This window comes from Vulpes vulpes, chromosome 14 (genome assembly GCF_048418805.1).
Source record: "Vulpes vulpes isolate BD-2025 chromosome 14, VulVul3, whole genome shotgun sequence".
Classification (NCBI taxonomy): domain Eukaryota; kingdom Metazoa; phylum Chordata; class Mammalia; order Carnivora; family Canidae; genus Vulpes; species Vulpes vulpes.
In genome coordinates, this window is record NC_132793.1 from 105,726,042 (window position 1) to 105,746,370 (window position 20,329).

The window sequence follows — 20,329 nt, forward strand, 5'->3', positions numbered from 1 at the left end:
TGCAAATGTTAGGGGCAGGCTTGCCTTAGAGCAGGCTTCGTATCTTAGGCTGGGCAACAGAGCGGGGTGGGGTGGGGGATGCTGTGCTGCAGGTTGTAGGAAGCTGGCACCACCCTGGCCTCTACCCACTGGATGCCAGGGACACTGTCCCTATCACAACCATTACAAAAGTCTCCAATCATTAACAGTTGCCCCCCAGGCAGTTCCCCTGGGAAGAGGGGGAAGCAAGGTTACCACCAGTCGGAAACCGCTGCCCTGGAATAATTAGTTACTACAGCTCTAGGTCAATAAGATCTAACATTCTAGTTCAAAAAGACCCTTAGGACTTAGAGAAAACAAATGAATTCACAAAAAGGGAATTAAAACAATCTTAAGCACAATCCTAATAAGTGGTTTCCTTTGGCAAGGACGTTAGGTAAGATGCAATGGTGGCTACAGTTTCTGGTGGGGGGCCTGTGTCTGTGCCGTGGGCGCCAGGCGCCGTGGCCCAGGGCTCCATTGGGGCTTTGGTCCAGGACGTCAGCTCCACGAGCCACTGTGCCAGCCGTGTGCTCTCACGTCCACTCGGGGCTGGCTGAACTCTGTGGGAACAGAGGTCATCCAGCCTCCTGCCATGTCTGTGTCCTGACCTCTGGCCCAGACCCCAGGGTGCCTCTGTCCTCAGCCACAGGCCAGGATCCACTGCTGCCCTGCCTCTGAGAATTGCACAAAGCCTCATGGTTGCAGGAACACCTCTCAGCTGGGGAGGTCAGGGCCTGGCCTGAGCACCGATCCATCTCTGTTTTCCTCAGCTCTCCCAGACTGCTGGTCAAAAGGCTACTAGCCAAGCTGTTGTCCCACACCAGGCATCTTTCCTTCTAAGACATCGTAGACAGGAGGATTCTGAACATGGCATTCTTCTAGCAGCAGCAGAGCCTGATCCTGGGACTGGGGCTGCCCCTCTACTGTGACTTTCTGGTCGTCCCTGGAACCCTTACTGGAGTCGCACAGCCTTGCCTGATGGAGGTTTTTCTGGCTCATGACTGTCCTGCCCACCCTTCTGTGCTTTGGGGAAACAAGAGCTGCCTTCCTAATTGGTGACAATCTTGGTCCTCACCCCTCCTCCTCACCTCCAGAACCACGATGCTGCTCCGAATGCAGACATCCCCCCATGATCTGTGAGCTCCGGGGTGCTAGAGACCATGCATGTCCTCAGCACAGACACGGAGTGAGCACCTGGGTGCACAGGAGGCTCATGCTGGGCTCTGATGAGTCAATTTACCAACTAGCTAGTCAATCCTTGCAGGTCTTATCCCGGAATAAGGACCCTAACCAAAGGGGTACTGGGTAAAATCGGGGTGGGTTTCATCTGCTTTTAGGGCCTTTTATGACAGACTCTGTCAGGCTCAGGCCTGGTGAACCGGCTACACAGACTGTGACGTGGAGGCTGTGTAGGCTTACAGGTGGCAGTCAGGTGGACGTGGACGGGAGGGTGGGGTTTATTTAACGTGTCCTATGTGTGGGCCCTGTGCTGGGTTCTTTCCAGACTTGGCTGCATTTAATCCTCAAAGTGACAGGTCCGATAAGAATTTTACCATCCACATGTTTGAGGAGAGACAACGGAGATGCTGTGACCTCTAGAAACATGGTCTCATGTGCCACAGTGTGGGGCAGAGTCGGGATTCAAGCCTGGGACCGTGCTCCTTCCTACCTATGCTGCTGTTTCCCGAGCAGCTGGGGACAGACTCAGTGTAGCTGTAGGAGAGCTCCTACACACAAATGGCAGCTGGTCCCTCTGTGCACACAAAGGAGCAAAGGGACAGGGAGGTGAAGGCACAGGGAGGATGGGCATGTGGGGAGGTGGGCTCTGCGCTGGTGGGGTGGGAGTGGGCATGAGGCGCTTGCTGGAACGGGCTCCCTGCAGCTGGTTGGCAGAAAGGTGGGATTCATCACCGTGCCACGTGGCCCGTCCTCCACAGTATCTCTGCTCCTCGGTTTCCCTGTATATTAACACACCACACTAAGAACAGGATCCACGGGTCAGCTGGTCACCATGGTTGTCCTGTACATTTAAAAGTCCCACTTTCAAGGGCACTTGGGTGGCTCAGTGGTTGAGCATCTGCCTTTGGCTCAGGTCATGATCCTGGGGCCCTGGGATCGAGTCCCGAGTTGGGCTCCCTGCTCACCATGGAGTCTGCTTCTCCCTCTCCCTCTGCTGCTCTCTCTGCTCATGCTTGCTCTTTCTCAACTAAATAAATAAAATCTTTTAAAAAAAGAAAGCCCCACTTCCAGCTCTGCTTCATCTCATGTTATTAAAGGAGATATCAAGTGTAATTAGCTTTCCCTCAAAAGCACATCCACATCCTCATCCTTGAAGAAAGGTTGTATAATTAATTTGAACGCACTGAGAATGAAGGCATAAAATATGGGTCAGCAGAGCCACCAGAGAAAGAAACGCAGCCACGTGTGCTATGATGTTTGTGATCAAGAGCGTGTCTCCGACTGGCCTGCCACGTACCTGCTCTGCAGACTGGTCCCCATTTCGTCCCTGCAACAGGCCTGGCACCACGGAGCTGGGGCTGTCCTCGTTCCCAAGATCACAGCCCAGGGTCACTGAGTTATGAAGTAAAGACTCTGGGATCCTCAAAACATGTGATTTGCATAGTTTGCTTAACTTTGGGGGCCAGCATCCCCAAAATGTAATTGAAAATAATAGTCTCTAAGACTATCATTAATAGAAGAGTAACCTGAAGTGGAGGTTAGAAGGATGAAGAATGGGGAGATGGACGGGAATGTGTTTTCAAAAATTAGAAGCCTAGATGTTGTCATTGAACAACCAAAGGAAATCACATTTCTCTTCACTCCATCTGGTCTGTAAGTCTTGCCAAGGCTTTTCAGTGCATTTATTGTCTTGTGGTTTCACTGACCTTGAAAAATTTCCCCTAAACCTCCTTTCCTACCTGAAAAACCTCTGTTCCTGAAGCCTGCACTCAGGCACTGCCTCCTTCAGGAAGCCCTCCCTGGTTGCCCCCTTCCATTTCCTTCCCCTTCGGTCAAAGCACTCACCACAGTATATATCTTTTCACACATACTAGGCCCAGAAGATCTCCAGGGCAGCAGCCATGGACTGTTCTGTTTACACCCTTGCCCTGGGGGGGGGATGTCGGTGGAACCCAGCTACACTGCATGAAGCCATCAGGCCTGAGCTCCTGAGCCAGACTGTGTGCCTAAACCCAGGAGTGAGTAGTCGGCCTCGGGAGAACCCATGCCCTCCCGACTGCAGGCCGGCGGGAGTAGCTGCTCTGCTTTGCTCATCTGCGAGGACAGTCCTGGGCAGGGTGGGCAGCCATCCTGGGGCGTCGCTGGGGCGCAGGGCTCCTTGTTTTTATTTTAATTGCAGCATAGTTAACACACAATGTGGTATCAGTTTCACGTATACACTAAAATGATTCGCCATGTCCATGCATCATCCGCTGCTCATCACAAGTGCAGGGCTTTTTGCTTCGACGTGGATGGAACTGGAGGGTATTATGTTTAATGAAGTAAGTCAGTCGGAGGACAGTCATTATATGGTTACACTCATACGGGGAATGTAAGAAATAGTGAAAGGGATTAAAGGGGAGAGGAGAGAAAATGAGTGGGAAAAATGAGAGAGGGTGGCAAAACATGAGAGACTCCTAACTCTGGGAACCGAACAAGGGATGGTGGAAGGGGAGGTGGGCGGGCAGATGGGGTGACTGGGTGACGGGCACTGAGGGGGGCACTTGGTGGAATGAGCACTGGGTGTTATACTGTATGTTGGCAAATCGAACTCCAATAAAAAAATATACAAAAAATAAACAACAGCTAGAAGCAGGTGTGTTGGAGGACAAACGGCTAGAGCCGTAGAACAGAGCCAGAGCCAGAGCGCTGAAATTGAGGAAGACACAAAGAGATGGAAAAATATTCCATGCTCATGGATTGGCAGAATTAATATTGTAAAAATGTCAATGTTACCCAGGGCAATTTACACGTTTAATGCAATCCCTATCAAAATACCATGGACTTTCTTCAGAGAGTTAGAACAAATTATTTTAAGATTTGTGTGGAATCAGAAAAGACCCCGAATAGCCAGGGGAATTTTAAAAAAGAAAACCATAGCTGGGGGCATCACAATGCCAGATTTCAGGTTGTACTACAAAGCTGTGGTCATCAAGACAGTGTGGTACTGGCACAAAAACAGACACATAGATCAATGGAACAGAATAGAGAACCCAGAAGTGGACCCTGAAATGTATGGTCATCTAATATTCGATAAAGGAGGAAAGACTATCCACTGGAAGAAAGACAGTCTCTTCAATAAATGGTGCTGGGAAAATTGGACATCCACATGCAGAAGAATGAAACTGGACCACTCTCTTTCACCATACACAAAGATAAACTCAAAATGGATGAGAGATCTAAATGTGAGACAAGAGTCCATCAAAGTCCTAGAGGAGAACACAGGCAACACCCTTTTTGAACTCGGCCACAGTAACTTCTTGCAAGATACATCCACGAAGGCAAAAGAAACAAAAGCAAAAATGAACTATTGGGACTTCATCAAGATTAGAAGCTTTTGCACAGCAAAGGATACAGTCAACAAAACTAAAAGACAACCTACAGAATGGGAGAAGATATTTGCAAATGACATATCAGATAAAGGGCTAGTTTCCAAAATCTATAAAGAACTTATTAAACTCAACACCAAAGAAACAAACAATCCAATCATGAAATGGGCAAAAGACATGAAGAGAAATCTCACAGAGGAAGACATGGACATGGCCAACAAGCACATGAGAAAATGCTCCACATCACTTGCCATCAGGGAAATACAAATCAAAACCACAATGAGATACCACCTCACACCAGTGAGAATGGGGAAAATTAACAAGGCAGGAAACAACAAATGTTGGAGAGGATGCGGAGAAAGGGGAACCCTCTTACACTGTTGGTGGGAATGTGAACTGGTGCAGCCACTCTGGAAAACTGTGTGGAGGTTCCTCAAAGAGTTAAAAATAGACCTGCCCTACGACCCAGCAATTGCACTGTTGGGGATTTACCCCAAAGATTCAGATGCAATGAAACGTCGGGACACCTGCACCCCGATGTTTCTATCAGCAATGGCCACAATAGCCAAACTGTGGAAGGAGCCTCGGTGTCCATCGAAAGATGAATGGATAAAGAAGATGTGGTTTATGTATACAATGGAATATTCCTCAGCCATTAGAAACGACAAATACCCACCATTTGCTTCGACGTGGATGGAACTGGAGGGTATTATGCTGAGTGAAGTAAGTCAATCGGAGAAGGACAAACAGTGTATGTTCTCATTCATTTGGGGAATATAAATAATAGTGAAAGGGAATAGAAGGGAAGGGAGAAGAAATGTGTGGGAAATATCAGGAAGGGAGACAGAACATAAAGACTCCTAACTCGGGGAAACGAACTAGGGGTGGTGGAAGGGGAGGAGGGCGGGTGTTGGAGGGGAATGGGTGACGGGCACTGAGGTGGACACTTGACGGGATGAGCACTGGGTGTTTTTCTGTATGTTGGTAAATTGAACACCAATAAAAATTAATTTAAAAAAATAAAAATAAATAAATATCTGAAAAAAAAAAAAAAAGAGCCAGAGCGCTGGAGCCCCGAGCTGTCTAACCCAGGGGGTTAACCCCCACGGGCCCCTCTTCCTCAGCCTCAGGGTAGGAAATGCCCATGGCTCTGGGCCTCTGCTCTGGTGACTCGGCTCCATCTCCTTCAGATCACAGGTGTCAGTGTTTGAGACAGGACATGTCAGAACCGATGACAAAAGGCATAAGCTGGGGGAGCAAAGAACCCACATGTGGGATCTCCTGTCTCTCATCGAAGTCCTATAAAAGTCAGCAAGGGGTCCTAGAACCTAAAGAACCAGACAGACGTGGACCGTGTTGGAGAGGGCGCTGAGGTGCTGGCAGGCGCCCGGGCCTGGTTCCGGCCGGGGTCCGAGGTCCTACAGGGGCTGATCCGTCTGCGGCCCCACCTCTCCCGGCCTGCGGGCTGGTGGGGCAGAGGCCCAGGGGTTAGTACCCGCCTCCGGGAGCCCTAGCGCCGGGCCGAGGCCCTGGGGGTGCACGCGCCCGGCTCCGTGCCCTCCTGCCCTCCCGCGCAGCCTTCCCCGCACGTTCACTGTGCCTCTGCGGCTCTGTTACCCACGAACCCCAGCTCCTCCGCCTGCTGACACCCCCTCACCGGCATCACCCTCCTGGTGTCCCTTCCCCGCTCTTCCTAATGCCCCCCCAAATCACCTCCGAAAACCAGCTGCCGCGTTCCCTGGCTCCCTTCAAGCCTGGCTTCGAGGAACGGGAACCGGCCCGTGGGCTGCCTGCTGGGGGCGGCTGGTGTTTACCGGCCCCGAGGCTGTGTGGGTGCGGGCCGAAGGGCGCCCCGGACGCCGTGTCAGACACCCTGCTGGCTCGGCCGCACACTCGGCTGCCCTGCTGGATGGTGCTCTTACCGGCCCCAAGCCCACTGGGGCTCTTTCTGTGTGAGACTGGTGGGCCCCAGGGCCGAGGGCCGGGCCTTTCTGTAGACCTGCGCTTGGCCTTCTGTATTTAAACACATTCAAATGCTCCCATGCGTACTCCCGCGGCTGCCAGAGGGGTGACTCCCGCGGCTGCCGGAGGGGTGACTCCCGCGGCTGCCGGAGGGGTGACGTCGAGGACCTGATCTCAGCCGTCTTGGGGGTGGCACACACAGGATGGCTGGCTCTGGTGGAACCTTTGTCTAGATCCTTGTCTTGGTCTGTCTTTAAAGAATTGCTTGGATTTGCCATCAGAACCCCTATATGTGTATCTTTGAGACCTGAGACCGTTTTCAAAGCTTTATGTAACATTTATTAATTCTATTTGCCTTTTATTAGCTGAGAAAAAAACTAATAGTACCCAGGATGCAGCTCTTTGGTGACCCTGGAGCCCCTCAGGCCAACGCAGACAGAAAGGCAAAGCGCTCCTGGTCCATCCACCTCAATCTGGCCTCCTCCTCGTGGCTGGCGGGCACGGTTGGAATTTTCCAAAAAACCGTGATATTTGCTGATTAGTTTTTAATTAAAAAAAAAAAAATCCACGCTGGTTACAGATGGACCCTAGACCTTAGCCAGGAAGGCCAAGGTTTAGATAGAATTTGCTGGAGCCTCTTACTTCCTATCTGTGGGAATTCCAACGCCCTTCTGATTTCTGACGGTTCCCAGGGGCATACACCCTCCGTCCCACCAGCTCTGGTTTCCTGCTTTTGCTGATCTGTGGTTTCGTGTGTTCGTCTTACTTCCATGGCTGGTCTCTCCCCTGCCTGGCACTGGTGCACACATGAAATCCATCTGTTCTCCCCGGTTTCCAGCAAACAGGTGCAGGAAGCTCTTGTGCATGGCCTGGGCTCCCCCAGATGTCTGGGAAACAGGGTGCCGGTGGTGGCAGAGCAGACAAGTGAGAGACAAGGACATGCCTGCTCTTTCGGCAACGCCACCCTGGGCAGTTTTCACCAGCCACTTCCACTGAAGTCTGGACCCCTTGTCATCTGCCGTGGTGCCCGTGTCCCTGCCCGCGTCGACCGCCGTCCTGCAGAAGTGTGGCCCTGGCTCCTGTGACAGGTCGCGCATGCTGCTGATTCTGTTTGTCACACCCGTCCCACTGGAGGAGGATGGGCCGTGCCCTGCTGTTCTGAGCCGGGGCTGTGGGACGCGCTCTGGCCCCTGATGCGTGACTGCAGGGACTGCGGGCTGCCTTGGGGCAGCAGACTTCAGAGAGCTCCTGCTCTCAGCTGGCGGCCTAGCGGGGTCCCCAAGGAGCAGCTCTGGGAGCGTGGATCCAGAGCATAAACCACAGGGGGGCTGTGTGTCCTGTTGCTTAGTGGCTCCAGGGAAATGTCTGGATTCTTTGGGGCTTTTCTTTTCCTTCCTTCCTTCCTTTCTTTCTTTCTTTCTTTCTTTCTTTCTTTCTTTCTTTTTTTAAGATTTTATTTATTCATGAGAGAGAGAGAGAGAGAGAAGCAGAGACACAGGCAGAAGGAGAAGCAGGCTCCCTGTGGGGAGCCCGATGTGGGACTTGATCCTGGGACCCAGGGATCACGTCCTGAGCCAAAGGCAGACACTCAACCGCTGAGCCACCCAGACGTCCCTCTTTTGGGCTTTTCTTGCAATGAGTGTCCAGTTCCTTTATCTTGTCTTTGTGACTGTTTGGAACTTCCTGTGAAGCTTGTGACACTGGCGGTAGGTAGTAGGTGGCTCTGATGCACCCCAGTCTCTGGGTGGCAGGAATTGAGTCCAGGAGTTGCTATGGGCTTTTTGCAGACTCCAGTCCTTAGACTGAGGAAATCCCTTACCATTTTGAGTTGTCTAAACGTTTTTCGCATAAACAGATCCTGAATTTCATCAAATGTGTTTTCTGCATGGATTTGGAATGATCCCATTAAGAGATCACATGACCTCTCCTTTATTAAAGTGGCCGATAATACTAATTGATTTGAGAATGTCAAATCAGCTGTCTATTACTGTAATAAAAAATACTTTTTGTGTACATCACTGAATTTTGGTTGCTGTGTTTTACTGAGGATTTTTGCATCTATATTCCAAGGAGACTGGCTTATATTTCATTTTTCTCTCTCTCCTTAGGTTTTCTGCCACATTTTTACCAGCCTCACAAAGTAAGCTAGAATTCTCTGGATGTAGGCCTGGGATTCTCTTTCTGCAACGTCTTCTGTTTCTTTTGAGTCTGTTTGGGCCAACTGTGTTTTTCTAGCAATCTGTCTATTTCTAGAGTTTAAATTTATTACCACAACATTCTTCAAATAACTTTTATAATTTCTCCTAGTGTTTTGAGGATCTTTTGTGATGTCCGCTTTTTTCATCCCTGATTCTGGTACTGTGCGTTTTCTTTCTTTCTTTCTTTCTTTCTTTCTTTCTTTCTTTCTTTCTTTCTTTTTCTTTCTTTCTTTCTTTCTTTCTTTCTTTCTTTCTTTCTTTCATTTTTCTTTCTGTTTTTCTTCTTTCTGTCTGTCTTTCTTTCTTTCTTTCTTTCGTTTTTCTTCTTTCTGTCTGTCTGTCTTTCTTTCTGTTTTTCTTTCTTTCTTTCTTTCTTTCTTCTTTCTCTTTCTTTAAGATTTTATTTATTTATTCATGAGAGACACACAGAGAGAGGCAGGGACATAGGCAGAGGGAGAAGCAGGCTCCCTGCAGGGGCTCCCCCAGATGATCCCCAGGATCCCAGGATCATGACCTGAACCAAAGGCAGATGCTCAACCGATGAGCCACCCAGGTGCCCTAAAAGGGCATCTCACTTGTTCTTTTCTTCCTTGACCAGTTTTCCTTGAGGACAAGGGTGTATTAGTTATCTTTCTGTGTAACAAATTGCCCTAAATCTCAGTGGAATAACCTAGAATGTATGTATTACCTCACACAGCCTCTGTGTGCAGGAGTGGATTCTGGGGATGGCTAGCTTTGGCTCAGAATGTCATCTGAAGTCAGTCATCTGAAGGCCTGACTGGGGTGGGAGGGTTTGCTTCCCAGATAGCTCACTCACACACCTGGCACGTTAGTGCTGACTGTTGACTAGAGGTCCTGGTTCCTAGAAGACTCTACTCTGTACCATGTGAGCCCCTGGGTAGGGTCGCTTGAGTGTCTTCATGACACAGCACCTGCTTCCCCCAGAGGGAGGGGTCTGCATGAGAGCAAAGCCTCTTATAGCCTGGTCTGGACGTCCCACATCATCAGGTCCCTTACTCCTCTCATTAGAATGTCAGGAAATCACCTGTGTAGCCCACACTTAAAGGGAACATAATTAGGCTTCACCTACAAGAAGATTGTCAAAGAATTTGTGGGCACATTTTAAAGCCACATAAAGGGCTACTTTATTTTCTTTTCAGAAAAGCCATTATTCATGTTTGTCATCTCTGTTATAGGTCTGTCCTCTTTCATTAATTCCTCCTTCATTATTCCCTCCCTCCTGTATTCTCCTATATAATCAATTCCCTGCATGAAATTCATTCCCTCATACCCTGAAATGGGTCTCCTACTCCCCTGAATGGGGAAAAAACCAAAGGAAACAAAACTATGACACACAAGACCCATCCTTCACCTGCTCACACGCACATTTTGTTGATTTGCTGACAGTGTTGGGAGGTTCACAGACTCCTTGAAGCGCCTCACTCATGGACCTCAGGCTGCACAGAGTGGTTGCCAAGTCGGTAGATTGTGAGCTCTACGCTGTATTTTTCCTAAGTGATACCTTGCAGTGCTGAGTCAGCCAGTCACTCTCACCCCTCCCTGCTGACACCTGCTCCAGCTGGCCCACCCCAGGGAGTCAGTCAGCTGGTGGGCCTGGAACTGGATCGTCCCCATTCCATACACCAGAACCAGAACCTTGGCAAGCGAGCCTGCCGCATCCCATGCTTGGGCTAGAGCCCTGAAACATTGCCAGGTGGTTACCCTAAATGCTGCCAGTAAAGTGTTCCCAAAGAAGGTCATTATTCAAGGTCAGTCTGTGCCTTTAAGGGACCAATGCTAGGACTTTAGCTGCAAGACTCCCTTGAACATTTTGAAAGCATAGCTTTTTGCTCTGTATCAGGACGAATGTTCACTTTGCTATAAAACATCAGCTCTCTTTGGAGTCTGAGGAATCCCAGTTCCCCTCTGCTCTCCCATCCTTGAGAACCCATGGTCATAAAAGTGGTCTTCTGTCCAGTGTGATAGCTTGGCCTGAGGAACTGGTATTCTTGTGTAATGAGGTCATCTTTTGAAAGTACCAGACTTGTGGGGTTTTCATCTTTTTCACTCATCATTGAATTTCATGGCAGCCATCCCATCACCAAAGCTCCAGGAAAGAGGAGGGCACTTGCCTCCTGTAGAAGTGTGTGATGTAGGAGTTATGTCCTCTGATGGGGAGAGGAGGTAGAAAGCCCACCTGTTCCCACCCAAGAGAACTGTGGGAGGAAGAAGACAGTTGGAAGCAGAGAAGCAGGTAGGGAAACAGGTGTGTTCTGACTGTCTCTCCCAGAGGAGATGGTTTACTCTCCCAGATGGTTCCTCAGCTTCTGGAGGAGAAGGACAGTCCAGTGTTTCCTGGTCCCCCTATAAAATCACAGAAAGTGATGATGCTGGCTGGGAGGTTTAACCAGGGCACGGAGAGGGGTGTTGTTGCGTTGTGATCAGGGAGTGCTACAGCTCTAGACTATATGGCCAGCAACCGACTGGGCATCAGAGCTAGACTTCAGGGGACATGGGGCCCCAAACAGGGTTGAGTTGGACTCAAGGCATCAGAACTTCTGGACCCAGGCAAGACCAAGACAACAGGCTTCCAAGTCTGATGCCAGCAGGGCTCCTGTCCATCAGGGAGCAGGGGCATCACCAGAGACAGAAGAACTGGAAGGGATGATGGGAGGATGGCCTTCGTGGATACCCAGTTTTTCCATCCCTGATGGTCACACAAACTGCCTCTGCACTATACTCAGAGGCCATCTCGGGCATGAGCAAGATGAAAGGGATATAAAATACAGAGCGTTTATCCAAAAGGAGCTGAATTCTCTAAAGAGACTGTTTTGAATTATTAGATCAGATTGAGTTTCCTTAGATCAGCCGTCGTTAGTAAAGAAACTGCACTTTCTTTGAGAATCTGTTGCTTACACATTTGCAAACCTGCTGCAAGTTGATATGCAAAGATGCCACTTGAGCGGCCAGAAAAAAGGGCATGGAGCAGGCTGAGTCTGAGCTGAGCTGTCCTCGTGGTTCTTCCCCACAGGAATGGGCCTTAGAGGTGGGGGGAGGAGATCTGTGGAGGAGTTCTTCCTCCATGGGAAGATAATTGGCCTAGAGATAGAGTTCATCTGGTTCTGCCCCAGGCAAGTTACTGTGAGGGAAGCTGTGTCAAGAACACCCCAGTCTCTTCGTCGACTGTCCTTGCTCTGCAGAGCTGGGATCTGGGAGATGATTCAGGCTCAGGCTCTGGCTCTGACAGGTAAGTCCACAAGCTTTCCTGGGCTTCTAGGCCATCAGCTGGGTTACACGCACCCCTGGTGCCTCATGTCTGCGACAGGAACTGATAAAGCCACGCAGGGAAGGAAGGTGCAGGGTCCATGCTCATTCCAAGTTTCCAGATGTCTCCCTGTTCCCCAGGGTGATGGACTTCAATGCAAAGCCCTGCTTCCCCCACCTCTCTGCACCACAAAGACCCAGGGGAAAGAAAGTACTTTCTTGAGCATAGCCTCGAGGCCAGGCTTTAGGAAACATTCTGGAAAAGATGTACAAACCTGAAGTCTAAGGTGAGCTTCCTGTTCCCATGCTTGGCTGAAAGTCACTGGGTCATTCCTGGTCCCGTTGGTTGCGGGGTTCATGTTAGCCCATATGGCACATTTCTGAATCAGAAGATCAGCTCCATTCTGTGGATAAATCATAAAATAGCCCCTCCTTGGCAGACCCCATTAGTGAAAGGCAACCCCTGTGGGTTGACAAGGAGGAGCTGGCCCTTCTGTTGCTGTGGCCCAAGGAGCAGGGGGTGCCTGGGCACAGCAGACCATGATGGTCTGGTCAGCAGAGACATCTACAGATGGACACCTGCATGCAGTCTGCACCACCCCGGTCTCACGGCGGGTACACCGAGCCCCAGAGGGGAGCCAGAGGGAAGCCCATTAACGTGATGGGTGTTCTGCAGAGCACAGCTCGAGCACACTGCCCCTCCCCACGCCATCCTGGGATCATCCACACATGCATGACGTCAGCAGGAGCAGGAGAAGCAGGGGGACAATCCCAGGGCTCTGGTGACAAAATGCAGGCTGGCATCAGGGATTTGTGGGTACAGAACTCACTGCTGGCTGTTTCCCCCTTGGGAGTGCAGTGGACACACATATCACCACCCCTAGGAGTCAATGGACTCATTCTGTGGGCCTTTCTGAGCCCGACTGTGTACTTGGGAGGCTGAGGAGAACAGGGCAGGGCCTCTGCCACCCCAGGAGGCTTCCATGCATGAGAAGCAGGCACGAGGAAGCAAGTATGCATGGCACAGACGTCCAGGGAGAAGCATAAGGCATGTGGGAGCAGTGAGGAGGTGCTCATGCCCACCCCAGGGGGACAGTGGTCAGAGGGCCACTTGTGGGCCTGTCTTTGCAGAAGGAGTTAACCAGGCAAGATGCAAGTTTTTCTCATTTGCTGCCCCATGCACCTCTGTCCGAACACCCCCCCCCCCCCCCCCCCCCCGTGAGGCAAAGAAAAGAACACAGAACACTTACAGCTCAAAATCAAGTTTGCCTAAGTCACTGCCTAATTGGGCCCTGGGAGATTGGTTAAGTGGTATTTTGTTCTCCTGGTACATCCACATGAACGGCGATCTTTATTAGTGTTCAAGCCGCCTTCATTAATATGCGTTTTCTCCCCTCTCTGTTCACCTGCTCCAAACCCCAGAGCCGCCGGCATAGGCCTTGCGTCCGGAGCTCGGATGCCCACAGGGACGGGCAGGGGGGTCTTCTCATGTGCATGAGGCCCGACATGAGGACCTGCAGAAGGAATACCAGCAGTGCTGGTCCTCAAAGCAGCAGCCATGTGGCCTTCAGAGTGGAAGCTGGTCCCCTCCACCCCAGGCGGGGCCTCGGTGACAAAGCCACTGCTTGTGATGTGCCAACACCATAGGAGACACTACTGGGTGCCTGGCCCCAGCCACCCCTCCTGCGCCGTTCATCATAGCAAGTGAAAAGGGGCAGCCATCTGAGGCCCTGTTTACAGATGGGAAAAGTGAGGCTGAACCAGGTCAAAGGACAGCCCAAGGCCACACAGCTGGTAAATGGCAGCCTAGACTTGACAGTAGTCTGGGTGCTACACATCCTGTTACAGGTGCAGATGAAGAGTAAGGACAGAGAACAGCATTGTTCTGCTCAGCCAGAGCCTGAGGCAGCACGGAGCAGGACAGACATCGCCCCAGCCGGCTCCTCCCGAGGACTTCAGGAGGAAGCCGGGCACTGCTGCCCCCAACCCCACAGTGGAAACCTGGGCCGTGGCAGAGACTGGGCAGGCTAATGGATGACTTCTGCCCCCGCCCCCTGCATGGACAAAGTATAGAGATATACTTGTTCTCCTAGGGAGCATCAGCCCTCCCAGCTGCCATGGACTAGACTCTATCTCCCAGAAAGATGTGGAACTCCTAACCCTTGGTACCTGTGGATGGGACCTTATTTGGAAATAGGTCTTTGTCAATGATTATGTAGAGGTAAGGTCATGAGGATAGGCCCTAATCTAGTGTGGCTGGTATTCTAATAAAAAGACAACCAGGGAGATACACACACCCTGTGAATGTGAGGGCAGAGGTGGGGCTCTTGCTCTTGCCAACCAGGGAGCACCAGAGATTGCCAGCAAGCACCGGAAGCCAGAAGCCAGATAGGAACAGACTCCCACAGCCCTCAGAGGATTCCTCCCTGCAGACAGCTTACTTTTGGACTTCCAGCCTCTAAAACTGTGATATAATACATTGCTGTTGGCAGTTTGTTGGGACAGCCCAAAGAAATGAACACGCCACAGCTCCTGCCCTGTGTGACCCTCTCAGCCCCTTAGCCAGGCCTGGCCCGAGAGACTCTGGGAAGCCTTGGTGCCATCTCCAGGCTCAAAGGGACCAACTTGGCTGTCTGGTGCTAAGAGAGGCCAAAAAGTACTTGACCACAGCCCAGGACTGACCCTACCGAGTCCGGTGAGCACACCTAGCGGGGTCCCTTGTACAAGGAGCCAGATGCAGATCGGCTGCGTCCTCAAGCAGGGGCCGATGGTGGTTGTGTCCTATGCTGTTCCAGGGACAATTAGCGTTGGAAGATTGGATTCATAATGGGCCACTCATTTTCTCTGCCTGTCACCGATGTCTGGTAGAGAATTGGAATTCTTAATCCTCCTTGCTCTAAGTGAATGCATATTAAACTGTTTTGACAGCTTGGAAATTTTGTTGCAGATTCTTGATGAGTTCTCATGTCAGGACGAATTTGCAGACTTGTTTTTTCAGCGGACGAGATCCTATCTAATCTTCTTGAGCCAGGTTTTCAGACAATCCAGCTTCTCTCATGTCTACCACTGAAAGGGTAGCAGGTGGGGATGGTCCCAGTGAGCCTGCCTGTGAGGTCTGAGGTCCGGCACTGTTGGACTCGCCAGGAGCCCTCTTATTTTTGCTCAAGGAACAAACAGGGAGCTCTCTACTAAAGATGTGCACACGCAGCCTTTGCCAGAGACTCTGAGAAGCCCTCGAGAGAACATACGTAAAGCGTTCTGGCTTGGACTGGGTGCAGGATAAAGGCTGGAGCGGGCAGGGCACACGTGGTGCGTAACACAGTCTTGCTGCTCCGTGCACACCTCAGCTCCGCATTCAGCTGACTGTCTCCCTTGGGCCAGTTACCCATGCTTTTCTGAGCTTCCTCTTGCTCCTCAATAACATAGGGTAGTGGCAAGAGGAACCTCATAGGGTTTCTACAAAGATTAAGTGAAATACTATGTCTCTCGGTCTTGCTCGGTGCCTTCAGCCTAGTGTCCGCGAGGGCATGACGCCGTGCAGCAACATTCTTTGTGTGAAAGCAGCTGGTCCTCCTCCTCTCCTCCCTCTTCCCTGCTCCCTATCTTTGGTCAAAGAGGGTCTACAGAGCTCTGCCCCCTGAATCTCTGCTGAGCCACATAATCTAATTCTAAGTTTTCAAGTAATTGCATTTTTTTAAAGATTTTTATTTATTTATTCACGAGAGACACAGAGAAAGAGAGAGATAGAGACACAGGCAGAGGGAGAAGCAGGCTCCACGCAGGGAGCCTGATGTGGGACTTGATCCTGGTACTCCAGGATCACACCCTGGGCCGAAGGCAGATGCTCAACCCCTGAGCCACCCAGGTGTCCCGAGTAATTGCATTTTTTAAAAAGTGCAAAGGCACAAGCGAAATTAATTTCACTAGTACCTTCTATATAAAGCCATATAGAGGACTCATGGCCATTTCAACATGTAATCAATATCAGAGTTATTTTTTTGTTTTGTTTTAGGCTTTTTTATTGTTGTTGTTGTTGTTTTTAAGTAGGCTCCATACCCAGCGTGGAGCCCAACATGGGGCTTGAACTCGTGATCCTGAAATGAAGACCTGAGCTGAGATCAAGAGTTGGATGCTCAACTGACCGAGCCACCCAGGTGCCACAATATCAGCATCATTAACAAGGTTCTTTATAGCGTATTCCTCCCCTCAAGTCCCCATCAAGTCTCCAGAGTGCTGGGCTCGTACGACTCTCACAGCACATCCCCCTGCACACCTGCTACACTTCAGGCACTTGGTCAGCTACCTGAGCCTAGTGGCCGGCACGTCAGACAGCACAGCTCCAGACCTACGTGTGATTCCACTGCAACCTCCCCACTGTTCCAGCCTGTTCCCAGCCCCCTCCTACCCAGTCTCTCCTGCCTGTGGCCTGGGAGATGCCCACCGGCAGGTGTAGTAGAACCTGAGCCAGCCTGAGGACTCCCAGGTGGACTAAGCAACCCCACTGTGCAGGAGTGAATGAAGCCCCTCTCTCCACATCCAGAATCAAGTGACCAGGTGTTGGCCACTGGGCTCTGCCATTACTCACTCCCTTCCCCATCAGACATCTTCCAAGCTTCCCCAGTGGTGGTGTCACTGAGTCCAGGGCTCTGATGGCCCTTGGTGGATGCTTCACCTTCCACCGCACAGACAGGCCCAGTGTCTGCTTCACCCAGGTGCCCTCCAGAGGTCTTGCTCAGAGGCCCCCATCCTCCCTCTGGACTCAACATGCATGTGTTGAGGTCCTAATCCCCCAGTGCAATAGAATGTGACTGCACTTGGAGATAGGGCTTTTACAGGGGAACAAAGGTAAAATCCAATCCAAATGTGTCCTAAAAATCAGAAGAGGAGATGAGGACATGTAGGCAGTGACTCAAGGATACACACACACACATTCTCGTGGTCTGGGGGGTCAAATGTCTGGCTGGTGGTCTCTCTCCTCAGCACTTCACAAGGGACCCTGGGGTTAGCACAAGGAGGAGGGGCTCTGGCTCCCTTCTCCCCTGTCGACATGGACCTGAATGTGGACTGGGGTCAGGAACAGGAAGACACTGTCTAGCTGAGCAGGACCCCAGGGGCACTGGGCTTCTGAGACAGGAGCACACTCACCCTGTGAAGGGTCACAGAGGGCATGGGATTCCAAGGGCACAAGGAAAGCCATGGAACATGGATCAGGGAGAGGCAGGTGAGGACGGGGTTGCGGGCGGGCAGGTGAGCAGGAACAGTGACACGGAAGGTGACTGTGGCAGAGAGGCATCCAGGGGAGGCTGGAGGCTCAGCAGGGTCTCGCCATCTCCCAGGGCCAGTCCCACTGGGAGGGGGACTGGCCTGGGTGGGGCACTGGCCTGGGTGGGGCAGGGGCTGGGCAGCAGGTGCACGCAGCAGCCCCGCTGATAGGAAGCCTGTCCCCCAGGGGCCCGTGGTCTGCGATGCCACCACCCCAGCTGGACCCAGAGCCGCAGGCCTGGCCACGGCTGCTTTCTCACCATGACCCCGCCGATGCTGGGCTGTGAGCACTCCCAGGACTCTGACATATGGTTGCTTATTACCCATAATGTCCTTGCTGTTGTGAATTTTCTCCTTTTCATCTTTTTTATGAGTGTTTTAATGGGAAGGTGGGGGAGGTTGCGTCAAGCTGAATCTGGAGATGGTAATTTGAAAGAACATTCCTCTGTGGTTATGAGTTGTAGGAAGAGGAGCGGGGCCTCTCAGCGTCTCCCAGGGAGGGACAGAGGAGGGTTGCCCGCGTCTTGTGTTTCTGGACCTGGAGTAGGAGGGGCGAGGGCTGGCCATGGAGGGTCCCTATTCAAGGCGCAGTAGGAGGGGGACCCACACTCCAACCCACACCACCCAATCACCCTCAACCCAAATGTACGACCAGGGCTGGCTGCGTGGGCATTAGCTGCATGGTGGCACAGAGACACTCAGAAGGACCCCACAGAATGCTCTGCTACTGCCATCTTGAAATTCATAATAATTTTTTTAGCAAGGGGCCCCAAATGTTCATTGTCTACCCAGCCTTGCAAATTGTGCAGCCCCCCTAACATAGGTAACTTGTGGTAAGTGTATGGGAAAGACCTACCATTCTCCTGTGCTGCTCACACAGAGCCCTTCACTCTGACACTCTGGTCCCCAAATGTGGAGGGTTTTCCCCACACTGAGCAGCTCTGCAGCACCCGTGGGGTGTCCTCATGTCACTCACCTGTCATCCACCAGGAGACAGTGTCACATCCCGCCAGCCAAGGGCCCAGTCCTGCCCAGCTGTCCCTACATCAAACGCAAGTCATGAGGCCAGCCTGTCACCGGTGCTCCTGACCCACTGGCCACAGATCGGAGGTTCTCATGTTCCCTTCTCAAGTTCCATTAATTTGCTAGAGTGGCTCTCTGAGCTCAGGAAAGCAGTTCAGTTACTGCTCACAGTTTATTATAAAAGAATATGATAAAGGAGGCAGGTGAACAGCCAGATGGGAGAGGCCTCAGGCGAGGTATGGGGAGGGGTGCGGAGCTTCTGTGCCCTCCAGGGGCCCCCCTCTCAACACCCCGATGTGTTTACCAGCCCGGAAGCTCCCCGCACCCTCCACTGCTGGGAGTTGTATGGAGGCTTCACCACGTAGGTGTGATCCTTCATTGCAGTCTCTTCCACTCTCCTCTCTGGAGAATGGGGCATGGGGCTGAAAATTCCAAAGTTCTGAGTCTTTCCCACGACTGGCCCCCATCTGGGTGCCTCCCAGTGTCACCTCATTAGGACAAAAGACACTCATGTCACCTAGGAAGTGACAAGAGATCTAGGAGCATTGTGCTGGGAGCTAAGATCAAGACCACGTATTACAACAAAAGATGCTCCTACTGCTCTTCTTACTGAGGAATCTACAAGGGTTTTAGGAGCTCTGTGCTGGGAGTAGGGATGTAGACCAAATATTCTGTATTATAAATCACGATATCACAACAAAAAATGTTTATCCTTGATTAATATTTTATTGAACACTTCCACATGCCTGTCTGCCAAGCATTATGTTCATGTATTTGGTCTCATCGGCCCTTCTGCCATAAAAGTTACATTTTGTAAACATATCAATTATTTTAAAACACGTTATTGCATAAATATTAAGGGGCTGCATAATAAAGAATTCAGCCCCTGGAAAGCACCCAGTAATGGCTTACTTTCCTGTTTGCTTTCCACTCTGCATCCAGATACGTAAATAAAATGTACCTACCAGAGGATGGGAACGATATTATATGTCTTCTGTTTCTTTCTTTCCCTACGCCCCCAAGATAAGCCTTCTCCCACACTGTAAGAGTGTGATCACAGTTCTTATTCCGAGGACAACATCCTCTCACAGTGAAATGATCTTACATGATTAAGGCAAAAATGATCCTTTTGTGGGCATGTGTTTTCATTTATTATTTTAACAAAATTTGGAATGCCAACTCTGTGTCATGCCTGAAAGTGATGATGTTGGACACACAGTGATAAGATAGGATCCTGGCCCTCAAAATTCTCCAGGTGGAATTAGAGCTGGGTGAGCATCTTTATTTTGCCTTATTTTAGTGTAGTTCCTAAGCAGAAATTCTGTGAAGAGACTGCCCAGTCGGAGAAGCCAAGCGCTTTAACGGCTGAACGTGCATATTGTCATGTTGCTTTCTGATCCACGGTCCCTCAGGCACTCTGCAAATGTACCTGCTTCCCTGGAACACTGCCAGGATTGGGTATTACCATAAAAAAGCATCCCCCAATGTAATAGGTATAAAATTGCAGAGAACTGTTTTAGCTTGCATATGGTTTTTCTAAAGTCCGGCCCCCAGGTCCCAGGAACTGCTTATTTCAGCCTTGACACAGTCTACACAGCAGAACTCCTTTTGCCTCCTCTGTGGAGTTAAAAGATGTAATTCTCCTTGTGCCTTCCTTAGAAAATATTGTGTGACCTAGTGAAATTTTTACAGCCTATAAAACTGTATAATTTCCTTAAGGAAAAATCCTTCTGCTTCCCCCCCCTCCCCCAAATTGCATATCCCCAGAACACTAACTCCTTCTTGTCCCTGCCACAAATAGAAGCTGCTCTTATAAGCATCTGCAAACTTTGGGGTTGCTGCCACCTTTGGGGAGCCCCTGCTGCACACCTGGGCCACAGGGGAGCTGGGGAGGCCCACCTGGGCTACAACTTCTTTTTTTTCTTTAAGATTTACTTATTTATTTGACACAGGTTGAGAGAGAGAGGCAGACACACAGGCAGAGGGAGAAGCAGGCTCCTTGCAGGGAGCCTGATGCAGGACTCGATCCCAGATCTCAGGATCATGGCCTGA